Genomic DNA, 24,276 nt, shown 5'->3' with positions numbered 1-24,276 from the left:
AAAAGCTGCTATTGACTATGATGTGCCTGCCCAGCATTGCAAATGAGGGGGGAGGGGGTAAAGACCCAGGGAAGAAAGGGATTGTTGGACTTTTTGCCTGATAAATTGCCTCTACAGACCCCAACAGGACCATAGATCAGTGCAAAACAGAGGCAGTTCTTTCAGCAGGAGCACAAACTTCTTATTGCATAAGGAAGAGAGTCGTTCTGTCACTTAAGGCCAGAAGGCAGAGCTGAACACAGGATGAATGGGTGAAACCTTCAAAACATCTCTGAGATGGGAAGAAAACCACACAATTTTGATGAAAATGTCAGCCTTCCACAGCCTCCTTCCCCTTGAGGTTCAATGTAACCTCACTTAGTGCATGCCAAGCAAAACAGGGAACTTTGTTCACTGAGTGGGAAGTTAGAAATGTTTCCAGGAGCACTGTCACCACTATCTTCCTCACCCACAGGTTCAGAGATGACTCAGTGCATCTGAGGATGCCACTTTTGGAAACCAAGTTGAGTGTGCTGCTCATGCCAGAGACAGGGCTGAGGTCAGGCTTGCTAAAGAGGCGTAGCCTTAGCCCCATCAGTCATACGCTCAGTCACACACTAGTCCTAGGTGTTGGGGTTATTTGACTTCTTTAATTGAAGAGACAGTGGGGCTGTGTATTATGGCTCTGCTGATAGTCATTACAATTTAGCCTAATCGGACCTGGCTGTGAACAAATAGAAATTGTTTGGGTATATCACTCAAATTATGTGAATGCATCATGGGTCTGTATTTGAATGATCATGTACTTTATTTTTAAAGACTGGTAAGTAAAATCTCAGCAGAATTTTCAGGCTTCAGTAAGGAACGTAAAAGGTGTCACCTTTTTCTTTGAATGCTGGTGCTCTCTCAAAGAGGGGAAAATTGTTCTCCTTTAAGCTTATTTGACCTTATTTGTTTTATACTGGTAAGATATTGGTGATTTCTAATAATTGTTAATGACCATATTTTAAAACATCTAGAATTCAGGTTCATTTTTAAACAAAACCACATCTTTCCTGATTGTACCTCAAAATGCTATTGCTATGATAAAGACGGGGAAAAGCAGCATGAACTGCTCCACTGGAGCAGCAGAAGAAAAGAAATCGCCTAGGCAAGATTTGCTAATACCAGATTGGGTGGCATGGTACGTTCCAAGTGTTTAAAAATAACAGTATGACATTAGTATATCAATGGTGCAAAATCAAAAGACCGCTGTCCTGGTTGGTAGGTCAGGAGTCTGGCATACACTGCTATTTTAAGTGGTAGCAAAGTCTGTACAGTGACAGTATAACCAAGAAAATGTTACTAGAAAAAATGTTGCTCTGTTACACCAGTGACAGAAGAAAAATTTTAGTTGCAAGGCTGACTGTGAATTACAGGTTGAATCTGTCTTGCTTGCCATGTATTTATTCTGGCAAAAAGATGTACACGTAAATGCTCACTAGCAATGTGGACCCGACAAAGGGTGCACAGATACTTGAGTAAAATCCATTAGTCTGTGCAAGGTAGCATGCCTGTGTCTAGTTACTATCGCTTACATTATCACCAGTAAGATAATGGTGGAATAGGCTGCCATAATAATTATTCTGGTTTTTTTACTACATTTGTGACTTCCGTGTTAATACCAGTGAAATTAAAAAGCTTATGAATGTAGGGGCCTGCTCTGTCAAACATAGAGATCCTTGAATTAGAAGACCATGCAGCTTTTTATTTTGTTTTCTTACACATATATCAAACCAGTCAAATTTTCCAAAGGTAAAAAAATCCATCAACCAACTTCAAAAGCCTTAACCTAAACTTTAAACGTCTTATTTCCTTGGTTCCCAGTAAATTTGAAAAATTTCTCTCAAGAGACTTCATGATCAGAATTTTGTGTGAATTTCCTGTTAAAATTTTGCCATTAGTTATATATATAGAAATGGCAGAGTAACTCACAGAGTGGATCATTTTAAATCTTCTAAGAGGATTAAAATATCTGATTCAGAGACACAGCCATTAGATGGATGACTTTTCAGAGTGAAGTAAAGCTCAGCCTTGCTCTGATGTTTATCCTGAAACTGCTATACTTATTAAAGTTTACTTTGAAGGTATGTTGCCAGTGTGTTAAATGTATATTTCAGCAATACTGAACGTGTTTGCTCGTACTTAAAGTGACTTTTACTTTATTCACTAAGACATATGAAGCTGTAAATAAGGAGTGGGATTTTTTTAGCTATGTTCTGCATTGGCTTAAGCTTACTGGGACTTCTGAAAGCTTTGCTGATGCTCCAACATTAGACTGGAAAAATAACTGGACCTTTTCACATTCTAGACCTAAAATCTTAATGCCAAAAGGGAGAATGTATTACTGCTTCTGTTCATACTGCACTGCTACCTGGAGCTCAGACCTGACCCTTCTGCCTGGCACAATGCAAAGCCTCAGCATGACGTGTCTTTCACCTAACACCTCGTCTTTTCTAGACAAGAGATGATATCTCAGTAACATCTGTCATTTTCCCCAGTAGGGATGGCCATCATTTTGCCCAAACATTTTGTTGATGATACATCAATTACCAAAAAAAAAAAGAGGCCAAGAACCTCGAATTACTCCTAACTGGTAGCAAGCCAAATTAGCTCTTGAACTTCCAGTGTTATTTCCACTTCAGCAATAAACTGCAGCACATTGTCCTCCTGAACTGTACTGTATGTCCTTTTGTAGGAAAAAATTAAAAAAAAAAAAAAAAGAAAAATAGCTTCATGTGGTTAAAAGCATGATTCCAGAATTTGTGCTGAGACACAACCAAGGTATGTCAGCATGCTTGTGCTAAGTCTGTCTGCTGCTTTTTTCAGTTTTTACAGAAATTATAGCAAGTGAGTAAAACATCTATATGTGAGACAGAACTGGACATCCTTATTCATCTGTGACTCACCACTAAACTAGGCTCTGAACCAAAATCAAGCAGAGCTCCAACAGTCTTAACATGCTTTTTGCTAAACACCTATCAAACCAAGGTAAAAATTTTTAGGCTCTGGCCTGGAGTACAACCTAAATCAAAATTGTGTCAAAATTTATGAATAAAAGAAAGAAAGGAGTGGTCACTCGTCTTGAATTCATTGGGCATGAATTATTACCTTCTTGGAAGTGACCGCTGAAAGAAAGCCTTCAGTCTCTGTACCAGACCATAACACACTCCCCACGGCTTTCTGTGGAAATGTGGCAACAGTTTATCAGAGGATCAGTTGAACACACTAACTGTACTGTGTTAACACATAAAACTGCTATTAACAGTGGACAGCTGGAACTGGAAAGTACTTCATCATGCTGCAACTACCCTGATACCATTTGTCTCATTCTGGATCTGTATTTCTTTTTTCTTATTGCAGACACTTAATTTCTTATTGCAGAATCACAACCTTCCCAAGAGTGCAGGAGTCTTCAGCAGAAGATGCCTAATCCAACACTGGCTTGTCCTGGAATTTTCTCAAAAGCATTCAGTCTAACAAGAAAGAAATGGAGTTGAAGTGTTGAGGTGAATTTACCAAGCTATGCTACAACTGCATTTATATTCATTCATTCATTCATTCATCCCTTCAAGTTACTAAGTTACTTGCATGAGCCTTGCATGAATAATCTAGTTTATAAGCATCGCATTAGACAAAGCTTGCCAGCCACATATGAAAAAGGGTGCGATCTCTTAGAGTTTCATACTTTAAAATCTCTGCTGTCTTGCGCTTAGAATTGAAAAACTATTTTCAAGCCTTAAACAGTAGAATTTACTTTTGTGCATTCCTTTCTAGAGGGCATAGATGGAAATGAGATTAATTTTTTTTTTTTTTCTTGCTTAAGTATGTTTTTTAGCTGGCCAAGGGGCAAGCTATGTGTTGTAAAGGCTTTCACACCCTGGAGGCATATCTTGAGGACGATGCTTAGGATCCAGCCCTTGCAGATGAATTTGGTTTCTGTAAGACATGTGCATGTCTGTGAGCATGTCTGTCTCTCCCTGATGTACTTCTTTCCATGACTTTTCAAGAGGGGATTTACTGACTATTGAAGGAAGAAAGGGAGAGTCCCTCCATCTCTGTCACTAACTTCCTGAATTACTACCGCTTCCTCTGCTCAGACCTGGCAGTGTGTGTTGGATGGGCAATGAAACAGATCCTTGGCTGCTAAAAAACAGCCACTGATGCCATTTTACTGATAGCCACATTAAGAGTCTGTCCCGCTCTGGTGGGTGTCTGGTGATGTATGTTGCGTGAATATATGAGTGAATGTATGTGAATCTCTCTGCAATTTATATATAAAACATGTTGGTAAAGCTTACTTTCTGTATGTATATTAATCTTATTGTCTCTAGCTTTTTATGGTTCATGGCATGCACTAACCAGTTCTCTGATATGAATAAGAAGCCTTGAGAGCAACTGAGTTATTGAAGCTTTTGTCTGAACAACATCACTGTACTAAACAGTACAAGCAAGAAAACAAGAGCATTAAAAAGGAATTGAAATAAAAATACATATTCGGTACCACCACCCTCGAACGCTCTCCTTTGCACTAAAATTTATATTTTGAATGTAAGTATAGGGTTTTGAAAAAAAAGTATGAGTTTTTACTGTTTTCTTGGAAAAACAGAATAATTTTGACAAAAATAAGCAGAATTCCACAATAGTTTTCCACAACTGTCTTTCCACACCACATGTGATTACAATGACAGTAGCAGTGATATTCCCTTTATATGACTACCTGTCCCATTCCGTACTCTTCAGTAACCACTCTTCAAACAGTGGGACACTCGCAGGGTTTAATTTTCCCAAACTCATTCTATCTATGCACAGAATACAAGTAGTGACTCATTTTTCAAAAGGCTTTGTTAAGGCCTTCAATGTTGAAAAATTATGCAGTAGGAGGGGTAACACAAAACATGATTGTTGCTGTTGTCTTTATAATGCTTTTTCTTCTGAAATAATTGGATTTCACCAATGGATGTGTCTAAATACTAAGTAGAAATGGGCACCTGTTGAGCTGAACATCGGATTTTTTTGAACTAAGAAATAAATATCGCCAGAATCAAAGCTTTTGCCAATAAAGACCTTGTGAGGATATAAATCTTTATGTTGACAAGTCATCATAGGCATAGTGGATTTTTAATGCCTTTAGTTACTATAACATTGAATAACTAGAAGTTTGTGCAACATAACAACAGATTGTACCAAGGAAGAGGGCACACCACCCCTCCAGAAAGCAATGATCAGATGTCCTAGGACACACCTGGGGATGGTCCTGGCATGATGGTATTTTTCCCTGAATTTTAATGCACAAAGAGAAACAGGGAAAACAGCAGTCATGGCTGTAGCAAATCACTAAGCACCAGAGCCATAGACAGAGAGCAGAAGACAGTTCCCCAGGTGCCCTTCCCATCCAATTTTCTGTGCCTTTGGCACTCTCTGTAACTACTCACGCTGAATCTCATGACCTAAATGCACAAGGGGTACGTTTTTTTTCATCATCTAGCTGTAGAAGGAAGACATGGTTTAAAACAGCACAACCCAGTGCCAGGAATAAGACATTTTAGGAACCAATCTTGCCTCTTGGTGATGTCAATGACTAAACCAATGTCCTGAGCTTAAACCACTGAATACTATAGCTATGAAAATGTGAAATAAGGAGAGGGAGGAACCCACTCAATTCTGTATTACAAAGCATTGCCAAGCTATATGGATTTAGTATCCAAGCATAAATACTCAGGGCAGGGCAGGTTAGGGAAAGCCACTGGCAAAAATCTTACTCAATTTCACATTCAGCTTTCAGGCTGAAAGCAACTAAATAGGTTCAAGCTGGTTAGTACAGGTCACACTAGTGAGGATATGGGCTTGCAAGCAAAGTGCAAAATTTCGTTTCCAAGGGGGCATATATTTAGTTTGCCAAACCACAGAGCAACCCCTCCCATGATATCATTACTACTATTACCTGCCTCCCCTGGACCAGAGCTCGTGTGTGCATGTCTACTTGCCATACAATTGCGCCTTTATTTCCTACACTTATTCTTGAGATGAAGCATGAAAACTAAATTCCAAAAGCAAAGAAACAGATTAGATGTCTCTGTGGTTTCTTAACCCTTTCTCCTCCCTCCCCTCTATATTTAAGACCTTATTTAATACATTAATTCACATATCTGCAGGATTGTGCCTGAAGTTATATTTGTGCCACTCATAGGATATCACTTGTGCTCACTGATATCCCGCCTTCAGTAACAATCTTTAATAATAAGCACTACCCTGGGCACCCTATGGTATTCTGTTATCCTTTAGTACCACGCTTGCGACCATACTTTATTCCTTTCTGCGATAAGCCTCATGATAGATATCTGTTGTATGTCTGTCTCCCTTTAGTCTGCCTAAAAGCAGCAGTTTTGATTTGCCCTTTGATCCTTTCAGTCTTACTTTGCTTTAGTCAAAGGCTGACAAAGCATTCTGGCAAGACTGCATGAGAGCAGGCGTCCAAAATGAACACAAGTTTACGGTGCATGTTCTGTATTAAGCAGGATCAAAATAGTGTCTCTCTCCCAATTGAAAATAAGTTTAAAGAAAAAGGATAACAGGCAGCGCCTTTTCATGTAAAATGTGGACACCTATAATGTTTCTCTAAGCACAGAAAGGCAACATAGGTACCTATAGCAAGTAGATATTCCCATTCTGCTCCAGGTAATCATTTAGAAAAAATTAAAACTGCCACACATAAGTATGTGGACATTACTAAAATGGTAGGCAACAGTGCAAGGATAGAAATAGAACTAAAATAAAATTATTATAAAATACACCCTCTATGCAAGATGTCAAGTGCTAGTCAGATTATAAAAGGGATTAAATAACTTCAAAGGAAAATTAATACAGAAAGTTGATTCTTAATATCAGAACCTGGTCTGCCTGAGCACAAATGTTATAGTTTCTTTAGATCTCCAAAATGTTAATTTCTTTTTGCCTGCTACCAGCACGAATAGCCTTGCTGGATGAAGGACAAATGCCCATCAAGTAATCTGTCTCTTTTTACCTAGCTAAACCTCTGTGTTTCTTTACAAGATGGAAATATAAAAAAAGGTAGATGCTGACATATGATAAACTGTCATCATTTTACTGGAGATATTCAGTAATTCTCTTGTGGCTATTTACAGTCATGCTGGAATTTAGGAAGATTTACCAACTTGCTGATACTGCCTGCCCTGTGGAAAAAAATAAACCTCCTTACACGTCTCAAATGTTTTTTAAAGCAGTGAATAAAAATGTGGTAAGAACTGAATGTTCGGAATTTTTACAGCATCCTTTTATCCTTCCAATTATTTTGGTTTTATATTTTAATCTCAGTCATTTTATGTTGCAGTAGGTTTGTGTTTTCTGAACACAAACCTGGACTAAATTGCAACTAGCCCTATTCTTTCCCAGACTTCATCCATTTGGGATTTTCATTGCATGGAAACTGTGCAGGTTTTAATTAAGCTTACTTTAGGAGCCCCAAACTTAAGGGCACAGTGTAGTGTTAAAGAAATCTAAACATTAAAAAGTGCCAATAAAAGCTGGATCATTTTAGTGGTGTTTTTGCTTTGAAAACAAAACAGGACCAGGATGCCCAGTTCTCTTATTCTTGAAGGCAATGTTTTATCCTGAACTATTATAATCACAATTAAGCTAAAAACAAACTGATGCTTTCCACGCTTCTCTGATTAGACCAGAATTAACTGAGAGCTACTTTTCTTATACCGGATTTTCCCCAACCTCTAGAACATTTTCAAAGCACCCTGACTTCAGTGTTAGGACATGGTTTTTAGCGTTAATTTCTAATGTGAGTGTCCTGTTAGCTGTCGTTATTTTTTAGCATCGCAAAGATATATCCTTTTAATCATGAGCATTGTAGTGACAGTTGTGTTCCCTGGTTGGGGCAGGATAACAAGGACTCCTGGCCAGCTGTCTGGGATTAATTGTGATAATAAATGGTATTAGATGTACACCTGTATTACAGCATGAAGCAACATGAGGTTTCATAGATCTTTTGTGTCAGCAGAGGAATGACAAGACTCAGAAACCGCTGCTTCCTTTGTGGGCTCTGAGAAGAACCGATTTATGTGTGCCCCCGTTTCTTTACCACCTCTGGTGCCTTGTTCACAGCTCTTTTCTTTCTGCAGGTTGCTTATCCATATCCGCATTGTATACAACCAGTCTTCTCAACCTCATCTCAATCTTTCTCCAGACTTCAGGATCTGGCCATCTGTGTGTTGTTGCCTCTATCCATATGGCTTCTATTACTTAGTCTCACCAGCACCTCACAGCAATATCCCTTTTAAGCCTTGTGAGAAGTCCTTGCCTCTCCAGACTTTATCTTGATGCCCAGTTCCAAACTAGGTGTCCCACAAGTTTTTATATCTAGCATCTTCCCACAGGAGAAAAGGTATGGGATCTTATAGCCCAGACACCTTTCTGTTTTACTGTAGGAAACTACTTCCTAAACCAGACCAAACTCCAGACAAAAATTAAATACTGTCTGTTCCAGACCTCCTTTAACCTCCAAACCACACGTAACCAGATTCAGTTTATATGGCTGTCCTTTGTGCCAATATCTTCTACATACCATGTTAACCGATTTACTTTCAGAAAGCAAGCATGTCTTTTTTATTTTTAGTGGACTAAATAAACTATGCCTTAAACTAAATAAATTATGCTCTTCTAATCTGCCTCCTCTAGGTAAAGTTTTCCATTACCCATTCATTTTAATCCTCCTGCTCTGCACCTGTTCAAGTCTAGATTCATCTTCATTAAACATAATCACCCAGAATAGAACAAGATATTGCAGACATGCTCTTCGACATTAGCACTAATACTTTCCTTTCTGTACTGGAGATGCTACGTCTTCAGCTTTCACATATAGTTTTGAGGCTATGTATGTCAGACTGATGTCTCTCATATTCCCTTAATGGACTAATACTCCCAGTTGCTCTATCCTCTTCAATTTTTAAGAGTTGACAGATTTCAAATTTATTGATGAAATTTGTGTTGTTCAACCATAATCCCACTTCCGGCCACTGTAATCAACCCTATTTGTGCTGGTCCAGTTGTCAGTCATATTCTGAAGTGTACCATGAATGATATTCTAACTGTTCTTGAGTATTGTCAGTACTTCACAACTGCTTGTTATCAGCACATTCAGCACACCACCATTTTTGGTGTCAAGGTCATTAATAAAAATATTTAATGAGTTCTGTCTCAGGACAGATCTTTGAGAAGTAATCACTCTACAACCAGATAGATGCTCTTTCAGCACAATATGAAGCTCCCTCTCTTTTTTTTTCATGACTAATCTTAAAACTCTTCTATAAAACCTGTATCTTCTACAGCTTAACTAATAGCTTCCTATATGACATCAGGCTGAAGAAAAGACAGGCTAAGAAAATGCAGTATCTCTAAGCTGTAAAATCAATTCCCCAACAGAGAAAGGTGTGAAGTCAGTATACTGTGAGGCATCTTCAACAGAATCAAGTTATATTTTATCCCATTTTCATTTACTTTATACTTTTAGATATTCTTCCCATGAACATTTCTGTGAAGACGTACCATGCCTAGGACAAACACATGAACCTCATTATAACACCCATTCCCCCACCACACACTTGTCTCAAAGATTTTTATTATGTTTGTTATTATACTGTCATATGGTCGAAACCCACAACATAATAGCTCTGTTCAAACTCCTTGCTATGAATATTAGAAACTCATGTGTCAATTCCTCCTGTATTCTGTAACATGCAGCGTATCCGACCAGTACTCTTTGCTGCTTCCAGTACAGATGAGCTTATTTCCCATTCTGAACCCTCACCTCCTTTAAACGTCCTGCCTTTGACTCTGTACTAAACATCCCATCCTCTGTATAGAGGCCTGTACCTATTAGCTCCCTCTGCAGATATTCAAAATCAAGAATGACTGATTGCGCTGCAATAACAAATATTCGGCACATCTGCAAATCAGATCCCATAGGCTGAAGTAGGATCTGAAAAAGGGGGTGACCCCCCGTCGGCAATCATTGGCCTCACATCACACAGGAGGAGAGAGAATACCCCTCCCAAGGCCAGAGAATTAAATTATTTAATTTCTCCTCAACCCGCAATTCTCAGTCCAAGCCTATGTGTGTGCCCAGAAGGTCCTGTTCTCCCGCTAGCTTTGCTTCGTTATTCCCTGATGGGAATTGGCTCAAGGGTTTCAAACAACTTAGCTATACCCAGTCCACCACTAATTTTCTATGCAAAGGAAGGGCTTGCACAGATGTTTTCAATGCAAGTGGCAGTCGGGCTAGCGGCAACACAGCTAGGAAGGACATGGCTCACAGCTCTGGCTTTTAGGCTGGCTCTCTAGCTGACCTTAGCAGAAACCAGATCAAACTGAGGACAAGATCATGGTTCTGGAAAGTGAATTTAAGGCAACATGATAGATCTTCCAGCTGAAGCTAGGATTTAAGGACACGTAAGTGCTACCATTTAAATTTGGGGCCAGCACACAAACTGGAGCTGAGCACCCACATGACTTACCTGCTGATTTGTAAACTAGCATGTGTCAGCTGGGTGTCCAAGTAAGGAGAGTCTGGGGTGAGCCTCAAGTCTGAAAGATGCATTGACAAGTAGTTGGCACTGGCCATGCTCAATATGATGCGTCACCCAGTCTTCAAAGGGTGTCCCAGCAGGCTTGGCCTCTGCTTCCGTACCATCCCACTCATAGCATTTCACCACAAAAATTAGATCCCTGTATTGGAATGAACTGAGCCAGACAAGAATGCTAATGGACTCTGTCACGGGAGAAAAAGGGTCTCAGATAGTTAGGTTGGTTGAGACAGGATGGTGTAGACAAGATGGGATAAGACCCCACATAAGCTAGAGTGGATAGCTTGCATGCCAGTTGCTCAGGCAACTGAAGGAACGCAAGCCACCTTCCTCCACAGCCATCAGAGGGGTATCACATGCTCCTAGACTCCTTTAAAACCACAGATAGTGTCAAAATAGTGGAGGAATCTTGGCCGCTGTGAACAAGTACAGTAGGCTCTGGCTATAAATGGTTTGGTTCCAAGTCAAGTAGGAAACCTGTTGGCACAAAAAGGAAGAAAGCTCAATTCTTCCAAATGTCAGAGATAATTTCAGCCATATTTGTTCACACTTTGAAAGACAAATTAAAGCCTTAACAGTTGAAGATGGATGAACTATTCATAGCAAATAATGTAGCCATCAAACATAGACTTTTAGTCACTCGATGTATTATCAATGAATAGCCTGATTTTTATGAATATGCTCATTAGTTGTAATTGTTTAACAAATGATTTATCCGAAAAAGTTGCATCCCCTGGGTTGCCTCTGATCTACTTGCTCTTTGGTTATTCACTAGATGTGGTACGTGATTACTTTGGTCGCTTATAGAATAAGTGAAATATTATCAGAATCTGTGCACACTTGCAGCATGAATATTCATTTGTGAATGCACGTGTTATATGACTTGTCATTAAGGGCATCCATTATCCCACTATGAAGAGCAGTTTGACTCTTTTTTAAAGTAAATGTAATTTATTGTGGCATCTATTCATTAGAAAGGTTACTTTAAAAATACAACGAAGTAATTACTTTTAAATGTCAATTCATCCCTCGCTGCAAATATTTTTCCTTTTAAATACACATTTTAAATGCTGCTATAAACACAGAAGTGAGTTTCTTAACTCTTGCACAGCTGAACACACCTTTTAACATGAGTTATCTGCAGACAATCAGCATGGTTACCTTGAGACCCAGCAGTACATTAACAATTTCCATTCACATATACTACATCTTCCTGATAGAATTCACACTGTAGAGGACTTAGAAAAGTGGTGCCCAAAAGTTAAAGAGAAAAAACCAGAGCCAGGGAAAAATTGTAGACTTTCACAGGAAAATCTAAATTCCCCAGGAAATAGAAAAATGGCATAAAGGAAACAAGAAGTGCTGTGGAACAGTTAAAAAACTTCACAGCAAAGAAAAGCTTGTAACAATAAATAACTAAAGAGAGGAGGACACTGAAGCTGGAAACTCTGTTATAATTCAGGTATATTACAGGAAATTTCACATCTGTGTAAAAGGCTGGCATTAATTTGTCTGTTTACACTGGGAAATATTACACATTGTTTAAAAATTATGTTTTTCTTTACCCAGAAATAGCACTCTGAAACTGTGCTGTTTCAATTGCTTCTCACATGTAAAATCAATATCTGCTAAATACGGCATATGAAGTGAGATAGTGACAAATAACGGACCACAATATGATTTGTTAAGTGTTTCTGATGCTTTGCTGAAGGACATGGTTTTAAACACTCCAGTGCCCGGGGTACCCACAGTGAATTGCCCTTATAAAAGCTGTGTTAAAATTTTCAAAAAACAAAACTTAAAAACCCATAGAAAGAAATTCAGTTCCCTGCTTGGTACCACAGAGTTTCAGGGAACAGTTATAATAATTGCATAAAATACTTTCATACAGTTCAGCAGGAAGTTGAGAGTCTCTTATGTAGTCACTATTGCTAATAAGGGTATAGAAAAATTTTATTAACCATGAGAAAATGAAGCAGATTATGTGATAAAAGGTAACATAAGTTAAAACTTTTTCATCCATAAAACAGTGAATATAAAAAGAATATCAAAACATGGTTGCAAAAGGCAAGTGTCTCTTTGGAAGACGTTACCTGCTCACTTACTGCAGCAATTGTTAAGCAGAGGTGCATCAGCAGGAGAAATAGGAGGCTGCCTCAGATATGTCTCCAAAGGAAGAAAAAAAGCTTCACTCCAAGCCTACAAATAGCAAATCAGAATGGGCCAAAAATGACCCAGTGGATCAGACACCATCAAGGAATGAACTGGGTAAACCTGTCCAGAAACTAAACCCTGGGACCTACTGTGAAGGAATAAAAGACTGAAGAGACTGACTCAAGAATGCTGTGTTCTGAGTACTGTATAACTTCCATTAGGGAGATGGAGATATTTTTGCAAAGCAGGCATTTAGAACTTGGGCTTTGCATCCATGGAGAATGCCACCAGAAGTCTCACTCTTGCTGTCTGCTTTTTAGCTTTAACTCCAAGATAATGGAGATGTCTCATCCATAGGCTTCAACAGAAAATGTTCATTATCTGCCACTGGAGAACTACACTTGGTACCTGGAAACAGAAAAACAAAACAAAAAAAAATTAAAAAGCTGATAGAACAGGTGGAGCAACTAAGGAATTTGGTGTGTTTACAATACCTACAGCTGCAGGAGTAAGCAGACAAAGGTCAAAACAAGAATTTGGTATCTTCATGAAGCTGGGTACAGCCACAGCAAAGAGTGGTAACTGGTAATACGTTTTAATATGCAGAGTGAAAAACAGAGCAGAAGCAGAATGCGGCAACAAACACAGACCAAAACAGTAACCTGCTTTTGGACAAAGTTGCTATATTTTTGAAAAAAAAAAAATCATTATCCAAAAGGCTGTAGAGCAGAATAAAATGGACTGATAAGAACAGAAGTGTATATATTCTCTAGAAAGAAAAGGATTCAGTAACAAACAAGATCATTATAATAGCATAACTAAGGATTTTCTAGTGGAAGAATTAAGTCCAGCAACTTGAATAGTACCTTGAATATAAATGGAGCATGTGTTAATTTTAAATTAGACAGTCAGCATCAAGTCCACATCAAAATTACAATTAAAAATTGAAAAGAAAACCTAGTCATGTGGAACACAGGTGATAAATCTAACATTTTACATTGGAAAGCCTACTTCTAGTGTGAATATTTGCAAGCTGGTTATTAAGGGACGCAAAATCCTGAAAGATTATGTAAATTGGCTCTGGTCATCTTTCCTATGCTCCACTGTATGTAACTGACCTTGATTTTAGGACTAATATCTTAAAAATTATGCTGTATATGAAGCTTAGGGTACCAAAAGTGAACCCAGGTATTCCAGTGTCTCACTATAAATTATTCCTGTCTGGTTATTCTGTTCTGATGTAGATGTTTGAAATTTCCAAAATATAACTGAAGCTATGCTGCCTATGCCCATCTTGTTATCATTATATTATTCATAGAACACAGATTGAAGACAAATTGCCTCCATAAATTGTGTTATTTCATGCAACAGTGGGTATAACATTGTTGTTCTCATTGTGTTGGCATCATTAGAAAGATATTTGATTGTTGTAATGTCATAGATTTTTTTCCAGTTTAGCACCATGCAGTTTATTGCTTTTAGCTGATATTTTGATTTTTGTTCCCCTGCCACCAGATATCCCATTTAAAAATCATAATCATATGATTTCCCTTATTGAATAAACACTACTTTGTAAAAATCCCTAATAGAATTTAATTGAATTCATTGGACTTTTCAGCAGTTCGTTCTATCCTGGAATAAGAATAAATACAAATTTCTCCCTCTTTAAACCAGTGGTGAAAACATGTTTATTATAACATGAGACTTATGAATAGAAGGTTTTCTTAGATTTTCACTTGAAATACTGTACTGTCACTTACTGAAATCTTCCTGACTTAGAAATTTGTGAAAGCAGGAAGTAGTTGCTGAAGGTACAGGAGACAGCAGGGAAACCCAAATCCCAACGTTTGCCTCTCAGGTTTTAGAAAATCTCACCTGTAGCCTGATTGGTTAATTAATTGATTGGTTTTGTCCAAATTGGTGATGCAGTAAAAAATTGCATGAAGAAAATTTGGAATGTTCCATATTTTGGCTAAATATTTTCATAAATATTGTCTCTCTGGCCAGGGTGTTGGGTATTTTTTATTCACTGATACCTTTATTCTCTGTGGACAGAGTTGAATGAACAGGATTCAAAAAGTAATAATATCTCAAGATTTGAAAGTACTGAGGCAACTTGTACGACTTTCTCCAAGTGTCAGGATGCAGGCCAAAATGGATGGTGATACCCTTTCTCTAAAATAATTTCTTGTCTTTCTTGTGAGTTTCCAAATATATGATAGAAGAGAGTGAGGAAAAAAGAGACAAATATAGATGTTGATAATTATAGAAAAAGCCTTCTGGCACGTCCAGAAATAGAATGCAAACTTCTGACTCATAGGTCTGCATCCTGGCCACCACACCACACTGCATTTCCTAGAGACTTATTTTTGTTGAGTAAATGCATATTTCATAACTGCTAAGATTGAAATGTATTGTAAAATTGTCACCAAAATCTCATTTTAAGTACTGTTAAGATTTATACACATTTTAAAATAATGCCACACAAGAAAGCCCCCAGACTGCAAGTTGTTACATAATTTCATTCCTAATGCTTAATATTTTATAAATGATCAATGCTAATCTATCTGAGCTGGCCTATGAAAATCTTTCAAGTCTAAGTAATTAGGATTTTGCAAGGATCTTGATTTTATTAGGAAATACAAAAATGTCAAATGATTAAGGTGTTTTCATGAACAGAGACAGCATCATGCTATTGTGAATGAAATTAGTTTTAGCTTAACATTTTGTCAATATAGAGGAAAGCTCTGCGTGTCCCTGATCTTCATTATCCATTATCTCTGACTTCATTGCATTTAGGAAGACATTTTGTAAACAGTTCGAAGGAGATTTTAATTAAATAAGCCTAAATCTAAAACATTGTTTTCTAAGAAATGTATGCATTTGGTGTCCCAAACGTGTGCCCCATAGGTAACACTCAGTTCAGAAAAATCTGGAAGATCATTTGGCACTTTGTGTACAAGTATCACCATTTCTTGGATACATAAATTATAAGGAGAGAATACAAGTTTGGGAGGCACAAGAAATACAGATCTAGACCCCTGCATGTATGCAGTTTTATAGAAACAATATACTTATACAGAAATATTCTTTATGTGTTATGACTGGGGTTTTTTTGAAAAAAAAAAAACAACCAGCACAGTCTTATATTTTAACAGATTTTAATATATGGGAAAATAGACGATTTGGGGCTTGTGGAACATTGTTTTCCCTTCTGTGAACACAGGCAGGCAAGCAGTGTGGACAACCTACTTGGCACAGAGGAAAGTGGTCTTCAGAACAACCTAGCTACCGCCAGTCACAGTGAATGGGCGACAAAAGGAGACAGAAAAGATCAGCTCCTGTTCAGTTCAAAATCTAAATGTTGAGAACAAAATGAATCAAAATACCAAAAGAAAGAAAGACTTTTTATATGCTGATGTACAGGCAACAGGCAGGAGATACTCCGACGGCATATTTATGAGCACACATTTCACTTATTCACTGAAGTGGGCATAGAGAGGCATGAAGGGGGCATATTAATTAAATGTTTAAAAACTTTATATATTAGAAGGAATGAAACAGCAAAAACAATGGAGGAAGGGTGTTCTTGTGCATTCACCACTCCCAAGACATTGATTGCCTGGGACCAAAAGGTCTTAAATCATCATGCACCACCATTCCAACAGAAAAATCACAATATGGATACAGCAGGCATGTTCTTCCTTCCATCAAATCTGAGTGTAGAGTGATCTCCAAAAGTACTCTTTAATAATGTGCAGAGGCGGGGGGGAAATTAACATTGGGCCTTTCTCTCTGACTGGCAGATGTTTCAGAAAAAAACTGCTTCTGCCTCTAGAACTGGTAAAACTATAGATGAGTATTTTCTGACCTGTAAGTGTCTTCGACCTGGGGGCATTGTGTACCACAGAAAGTGCTTGATTATCAGGCTAGTGGTGCCTAATTCAATGGAAGACATGGAGTCTAATTTACATTTCTTATGTGGAAACAAAATCAAATATGTAACTGTGTAACCGGTATGTTCTAGACTTGGTGCTTTAATGAGGCCAACTTAGAAATGCTGAAAATAATTATGAATTGTATGTCAAGAGAAAAAATATAAACAGAAGCATCTGAGAGATGACTGGAACTATTTTACATTATATTCAACATCCACAGTCCAAAGAAGTGGAATAATATCCACAATGACTAAAAAGCGACTTAGTAAGGGAAAAAGGCAGGTACAACATTATATTCATTTTATATACATATGAATATATATATTAAAAATGGAACAGAGGGAATACATCCGTAACTACTCAAAGTGTTCTGACTGCAGCTCATTATTTTAAAATGTGTATAAACATGGGGTAAACTCTCAACATAGTGCTCATAATAAGATTTTGATGAGAATATTGTTCATTCCTCTGTTTAATATTTATTAAATAAGCATTCACTTGCCAAAAGTAAGCCTTTAAGTGAAGCAGTGTGGTTCTATGACCAGAATGAAATTAATATAAAGAATATAAGTTAGAAACTAATAGCTATAGAAAATATATAAAAGGAGGAAAAAAGAACATGATGAAAAACCTCTAGTCAGCAGAGTTAAAAACAATGTAAATGAGACTTTTAAGTAAACTAGGAACAAAAGGAATGCTGGAAACAGTGTCAGTCCATTGCTTTTTAGATAGGAATTCTGTTCTCCTGTGTCTGGGCTCAACTCAGAATTACACTGCAACAACGATGCAGACTCAGCGCAGATGGAGGTGGTAGGCTTATCCTGCTTAATGCAGGAAAGGCAAAGTGGTCCATCAGAAATGTGGTTTTCCAGCAGTGGGATGATGCAGCTAAACCCTGTGGTGATGATGGTGCTGCGATAGTTCCCACACTACCAGTACTCTGGTCTTACAGCTGCTTAACTCTTCCTTAAGCGAGCTGTTTTTAAAGGAGCATGTCCACATAACTTGTATTTTAGACATGCGCTGATTTTTGTTGTTTTGAGCTTCCTACTGGGAGCTAGGTCTCAAGTTTTCATTTGTTTTCTCTGAAGGCTTCCTGGCAGGTTGTGTGGAGAGCAGCTCTGTAAGGTCTTGCACTCCCATCTCACCTATAGTGTGCCAGCCGGACAGCTGGAGAAGAGCTGCCTTCTTAACCTTTCACCAAAATGGTGGACAGCCAGAAACCTGGAAGTTTAAAGAGTACTGACCTGCAGACTGCTGCGTGCCCAGCTCCTTAGCACTTAGCTATTCCAACTCCCATGTGAATCTGGGGAAACAAGACAGGAAGGTTGCTAAGGGTTAGGAACACCAAGGGCCACAGGGTCTTCAGTTATGGGTCAGAGAGTCACATGAATTGCCCCAGAGTCACGGTCCTTGGCCTTTCCCTTTCCAAGAGGATTTCTTGATCTGTTGGGGCTTGATTGCATACTCAAAAGTGAATGCATTGCAAATACCATGTGAAAAAAACTATCTACACAGGTCCTGACATCATCTAGAGAAACAGGTAGCCTAGGAGACGGTTATTTTAATGGACATGACTGAAGCGCTAGCTTCTGTATTGAGGAGAAGGAGAAAAAAATCCCAGCACAGGACACACAGAAGTTTTAGGTGGTGTAAGGTAGAAGAAAAGTGCACATCATCAGGAGAGTGTAATTGCAAATGAGAAAATACAACGGGAATATTATTGCTAGTCCCAGAAACAGGGGCACCTAAAGATGTTCATACACTCATCCAATGCCACTATGACCCAGACAGTGACTTGGTCAGGCAGAGGTTTGGAGGTCAACTGTTGGATCATCAGTATGGCAGCATTGTTTGTGTAGGGATACCAAGGCATTTATAGCATGGCAGTAGAAAGGGGAAGTCAGTCGGGTTTCTGTAGGATCTGTAGTCGGAGAAAGGCACTGCTGGGAATCCCTGAACAGAGGCTTGGGAGCAGGTCTTACATCCATCTCAGTCTCTGTCATCACCTTGTACCTACCAACATGCTCTTCAGACCTACCTTCAGTCCCACAATACCAAGGTCTTGAGATCTTGCTTCCATTTTGAATGACACTACACATACATAGAGGGTAGAAGGATTTCTCTGCCCAGAGCAGTTTGGCAGACACAATAAAAATAGTTTTTGAACAACCACCGAATGGAAGCTAATTATTTTTTATGCCCTTTCTGGTCCAGAAAGAGCACAGGACTTTCCAAAATGACTTGCATGTAATCTGTTCCTTCTTCTAAACAGTGCATTGTTGATCAGGGTTACATATAGTCTTGCTCTGTCGTTTTAGTACCTTAGTGCAATGTCCATCTACGCCCATCTATAGGTAGCGTTTCATGTGATTTGGGAATGCTCAGCACTTTTTCAAGTCCCTCCTTTTCTCAGGACTTCCTACCACACGGAGTTGATCGTCACACTGCTGTGAGTCTCATGCCAGCGGTAAGTTTCCAGCTCAGTTCCTCACAACATGCCTGGACTAAAACCCACAGTACAGTCTTCCAAAAATGGCACCATCCCAGATTTACTTTGTGGCATACTTAATTCTCTTAAAGCCCAGGGCATTTCAGCAATGTTGGATTGGAAAATCAATGCAGTTTTACACTGCATTGAAGGTCACGTCTGAAGGTCTTTTATGTTAAGCAGTCATAAGCCTGTGTTTCCAAAAGTGTTGTGATTTTTGAGGTTTCATTTTTATGTGTGCTTAATCAAAAAGGCTATAAAGAATTCATTTGCTCTGAAAGTACAGAGGATCTGCCTTAGAAATCAACTCTTACAGAAAGAAAAATACGGTTAAAAATAATTTTGAAAAAGGGGCAAATGAAAAAAGGAAGAGGGAGCAAAAATTTTGCAGCACTGTCTCATTGCTTTCCCCACAGTAATTTTTTTAACCTGTTTTTTAAAACAAATTTATTTATGATGAGTGCATAAAATCTCTCTTTTCCTTTCTCTGACTCTCTTGGAATATGTTGTTTGAACAGTTACTTCAGGCACGTGTATTTTAAACTATTTAATTTGTGATTTGCATACTGCTGAGTATTCAAATGTAGTTGTAATTACAGTGGTTGGGAGTGACAAACACCAGGAGACCATTTATCAAGCTAATTTATCTCCCCATCTGTATCAGTATCAATCCACTCACTGTTCTTCTTTTACAGTATCAGAGATAATACAGTATTTACAGTGTTATATATTTGCCAGATGCATGTTAATTGAGGGAGAGGAGATTTAAATGTGTCTTTGTCTGGTTTCTTCATTCAGCTGTCCTGAGAAATACTAAAAAGTAATTTCCATTAACTGCTGTGCTATTTACTGGTGAGGACAGAAATGGTCATTAGCGACTCCCTGAGTGACTCCCTGCTGCTGAATGCAGCTCTCCACTTGTTCATCATAATTCTTGGGGAAGGTTTGCTTTAAAATAGGAAAAGAATGCTAAAAGGAGCTTTATGGATCATTGTTCCAAACCTGCTGCCTCGTTGCAAATGCCAGCATAGACTGACATTTATTTTGAAGCTTAGGATGCGACTTTTAACAGCCGAAGCAAAATCCATATGGGAGCAAAAGGAACACATTTTTCTGACAGAAACTTCAGGGAAAGGGGAAAAGAGCAGTCAAGAGTCCAACTAATCTGGTATTCTCCTAAAAACCTAGGCCTCAATTTTCAACATATTTAACTAGGAAAAGTTTCTGGAAGATTTCTTTTACATCTTTTCTGTTTCCTTCTATGTGCCAGTATGTAATGCAGAACTGTCTGGAATAGGATAGTAGGGGTGCTGTCCCCTCCAGTTAAACACGGGGAAAGGACTTGCTGCTTACTCATGCCCTGTGCCATCCTATGCTGTTTTGATAAGCTTGAGCAAAGAGATCTGATGTGCTCACTAAAGTGACTGTCAACACTTTAGCCTCCCTGGGGCTGAATTTATTTAACGAATCATTATAGGATGTACTGCTTGGTAGGCCTTCCTAAGTCATATTTTCACATAGATGAACTATTCTTGTACAGTTTCTCCATTTTGTGGGACAAAAATGGGCTTTTCTCTAACAGCAGATGAGTACTGTACATGTTCTTGTCTCACCTAGCTATTCTGCAACCAGTATATTTACTGCACAACTAGTATATTTATTGTGAACGTTGGGAGAAAATGTCACTTCGCGTTATTTTTATCATTCCCATATTTTTCTCTCACAGTATCTCAAGGTTGTAGCAGAACACAGAGACTTGTGCCCTATCAACACTGTGATAAAAAAAAAACAAAACAATAAGTTGCAGTTATTCTTTTTCTGTGCTACTTTTTACTTTCCCCACAACATTCTGGCTGTTCAGGAATGTGACAAGCCCTATCTTGCTGGGAAGTAACTAGAGGATGCTTTTTTGTGTGCGTTTAGCCCTGTTTAAGACATACAACGTGAATACACACAAGGCAGTGGTTTTCAAATATAGTTATTAATGGGCTCAAAACCATCAATAAATCAATCCATGGAAATGAGTGGTATAGTAAAAAAGCAATACAAGCCGTTTCCACAAATTGCCACACTTTCGGCAAATTCATGCGCTTAATCACTGGTGAGAGCTGTCTCTTTTAGACAATCTTGCGAAGGTACCAAATGATCCTTCCTTCCATGCAAAATTCTCTGTTAATCTCTTAAATAGACTCTCCTTTCCAAAAAAGCATATGAAATATTCCTTTAAATATGCAGACACCTAAAGCCTACCCATAAATTGATGCTAACATGCATATCAAAGTTTTTCTGTGGAACTGTATAATGCCAGAAGCACTTTTTCATAAAAATCTTAATGAAGCTCAAAACAGCAACTGCTAACGTCTTTACTTGGAGATATAGTATTTTGTAGGCTTTTTTAATAAATATACTCACTGATTTCTTTAATTACATGCAAAAAAGTGTATAGGTTTATATACACCTCGAATTAATAAAGTGATGTTATCTAAGCAAATTACATTATAGCACATGGGAAAGATCTATTAAAATAGAAATGAGGCCCTATGCTGACTCCATCAACTCTGCTCTGAGAGGAGCAATGGGATTTATGACTTACAAGTGAGCTGTCCTCTCCATCAAGAAACTTCCTTACATCTACACTCTTCAGAATTTTTTTTTGTTTGTTTTCTTTCTAATTGGGGAAATTTTCATCACTTTCATCATTTTAGATTAGGAAGTACTGGTCTGGTATGTGTTACAGCCAACAAAAAAAAAAAAAAAAAAAAAAAAAAAGGAAAATTCCATATTACACCCACAAAATTGTGACCAGTGAGGACGTTTGTGGTTTGCAATATTAAAAGAAATGCATAGTCTTTGCAAATATAAGGTCTTAGTTATTTCCTTTCTTCAAGGAATGATAATGCAGTAAATCATACACCTATGAAGCTTTATTAAATATTTATCATAAAGATTTACCAGCCTTATTAGTTTCAGCTTTGCTAGCAGTGAGCTTTCACAAAACGGAATGTGATTTCTATTTTCCACTTCTCAGCCTTTGACTACAATGCATTAAGACAATACAATGATTTATTTTTCCAGATGTGTTTTTGTTTCTTTGAGCATAATTTTCTTCCTGGTTTTGTTTAATTTTACACTTGACTGAGGTGTATAAACTGAAGGAGCTGAGTTAGTTGTGGGAAAATATATATGTGGGTTGCAAAATGCTTGAATCATCATTCTGAAAAAAAACAACAAACAGTTGCAGCTATAAGATAATTATCTGGAGTCTGAATACAAGTTATTTTAAAACCCCCATGGTTTATAGCAGTGGCACAGCAGTGGTGGAAGAAGCACTTCTCCCACCATGAACTTTGGAGATATCTGCCCCATTTCTAATGTGACCTCAAGCTTTCTGACTCATGTTAGACAGAGGTGACCAGACAAGGGCATAAGGAGGGGAAATCAGTAGTTCAAACACTGTTTGGATTAAAGCAGACTCTTTCTTTGGTTGTCTACTACCCTGGTTTCCTAAGTGTTGTCACTTTACATAATCTTACTCTGTTATGGTTGTCTCCTCCACAGCAACGTCCTGTGGCTTGTCTTAGTAACTTTTGAAGGCACCAACCAGTAGCAATCAAATCTGACAGAAATGTAAACAACTTGGAAATAAAGTTTGTGCGTTTCACATACATAAACAGTCATCTAGAAAAGAAAGCTCCAAGGGAAAAAAACACAGAATCACAGAATGGTTGAGGTTGGAGGGGCCCTGTGGAAGTCATCTAGTCCAAGACTCCTGCTTAAACAGGACCATCTGGAGATGGTTGCCCAGGACTGTGTCCAGATGGCTTTTGACTACCTCCAAGGACAGAGACACCACAGCTTCTTTGGGCACCATGTTCCAGTGTTCATCCACCCTCACAGAAAAAAAAAAAAAAAGTGTTTTCTGATGTTGAGGAGGATTTTCATGTGTTTCCATCTGTGCCCTTTGCCTTTTGTCCTGGAATAAGGCAAGGGGACCTTGAGGACAGTGGGACCTCAGCCTCCAATCAACAGTGAGAATGCAAATGATAAAAAGAGCTCTTAAAAATGCCTCAAGTTGCAACTATGCTAAATATGAATTGAGAATAACGAGTCAGAACTGGAGTTTGGATTGCCTTTCTTATGCAGATAGCCAGTTCATTATTTTAGGTCAATATCCCAGGTATGTACTACTCTGTGCAATGGGATACCTGCTTTCTGCTTTGATCTCTGTCTTCCTCAGGAAGCGTAACAAGATTTCAGGATTTTTTCAAGGCAACAGTGCAAGTTTGCTTGCTTGGTGCTTGGGCACTTCTGGTATTTTTCTAAATGAAATCAGCACAGAATTACTACCTAAAGCCATTTTTTAAGGTTAACAACCTGAGATGGTCCTAACCACTGCAAGTTGTGCTTCCCACAACATTGCCTCTGACTGCTTTAGTTTGCTATGAATTGTTCAGCAATGATGCTTGCCAGCTAAGCATGTGCTGCCTCTGGGGTCCTCAGCTCCATGGCTGTGTCTTCCATTGACTTGCTAGAACATTGACCACAGGACTGTCTCACGTCTGACACAGGCAGGTTGCAGGACAAGTCTGCAGAGTTTCCACTGGCCCGTTTGTAACTGGAAGGCCTGTGGCCTGCATCCCACCTTCATACAGATCACTCCACTGCCTGAGGAATGTCTGTTCTCTCCTGACCTGAGACTATTGCATGTTCTCCAAACCAGTGTGGTACTCTCAGGTATCTGCTTAGGTATCAACTCCATCCTGTGGCAGCGACAGAGGCTGGAAGATTCAGATTAGCACTAGGTAGCTGACACCCATACACACCTTCACTCCCATCTTTGTATTACTCTGGCATTGACTCCTTCTGTGGTGGCCATAAGTTTGAAGCCTGATTTCAGATTGCATCAAAAAATAATTTGTGCTGTTTTGAATTCTTCATGGATTTTGTTATCCCACTTCTATAAAATCCTGTTCCCAATTAATGTATTTATTTGTAAAACACTTGGAAAACTGCATTAAAAGGCATAAAGAACACTAATTCTGCAAAAGAAAACAATGACTCTCTG

The sequence above is a fragment of the Falco biarmicus genome, chromosome 3 (genome assembly GCF_023638135.1).
Source record: "Falco biarmicus isolate bFalBia1 chromosome 3, bFalBia1.pri, whole genome shotgun sequence".
Classification (NCBI taxonomy): Eukaryota; Metazoa; Chordata; class Aves; order Falconiformes; family Falconidae; genus Falco; species Falco biarmicus.
Note: the sequence above shows the minus strand (reverse complement) of the source record.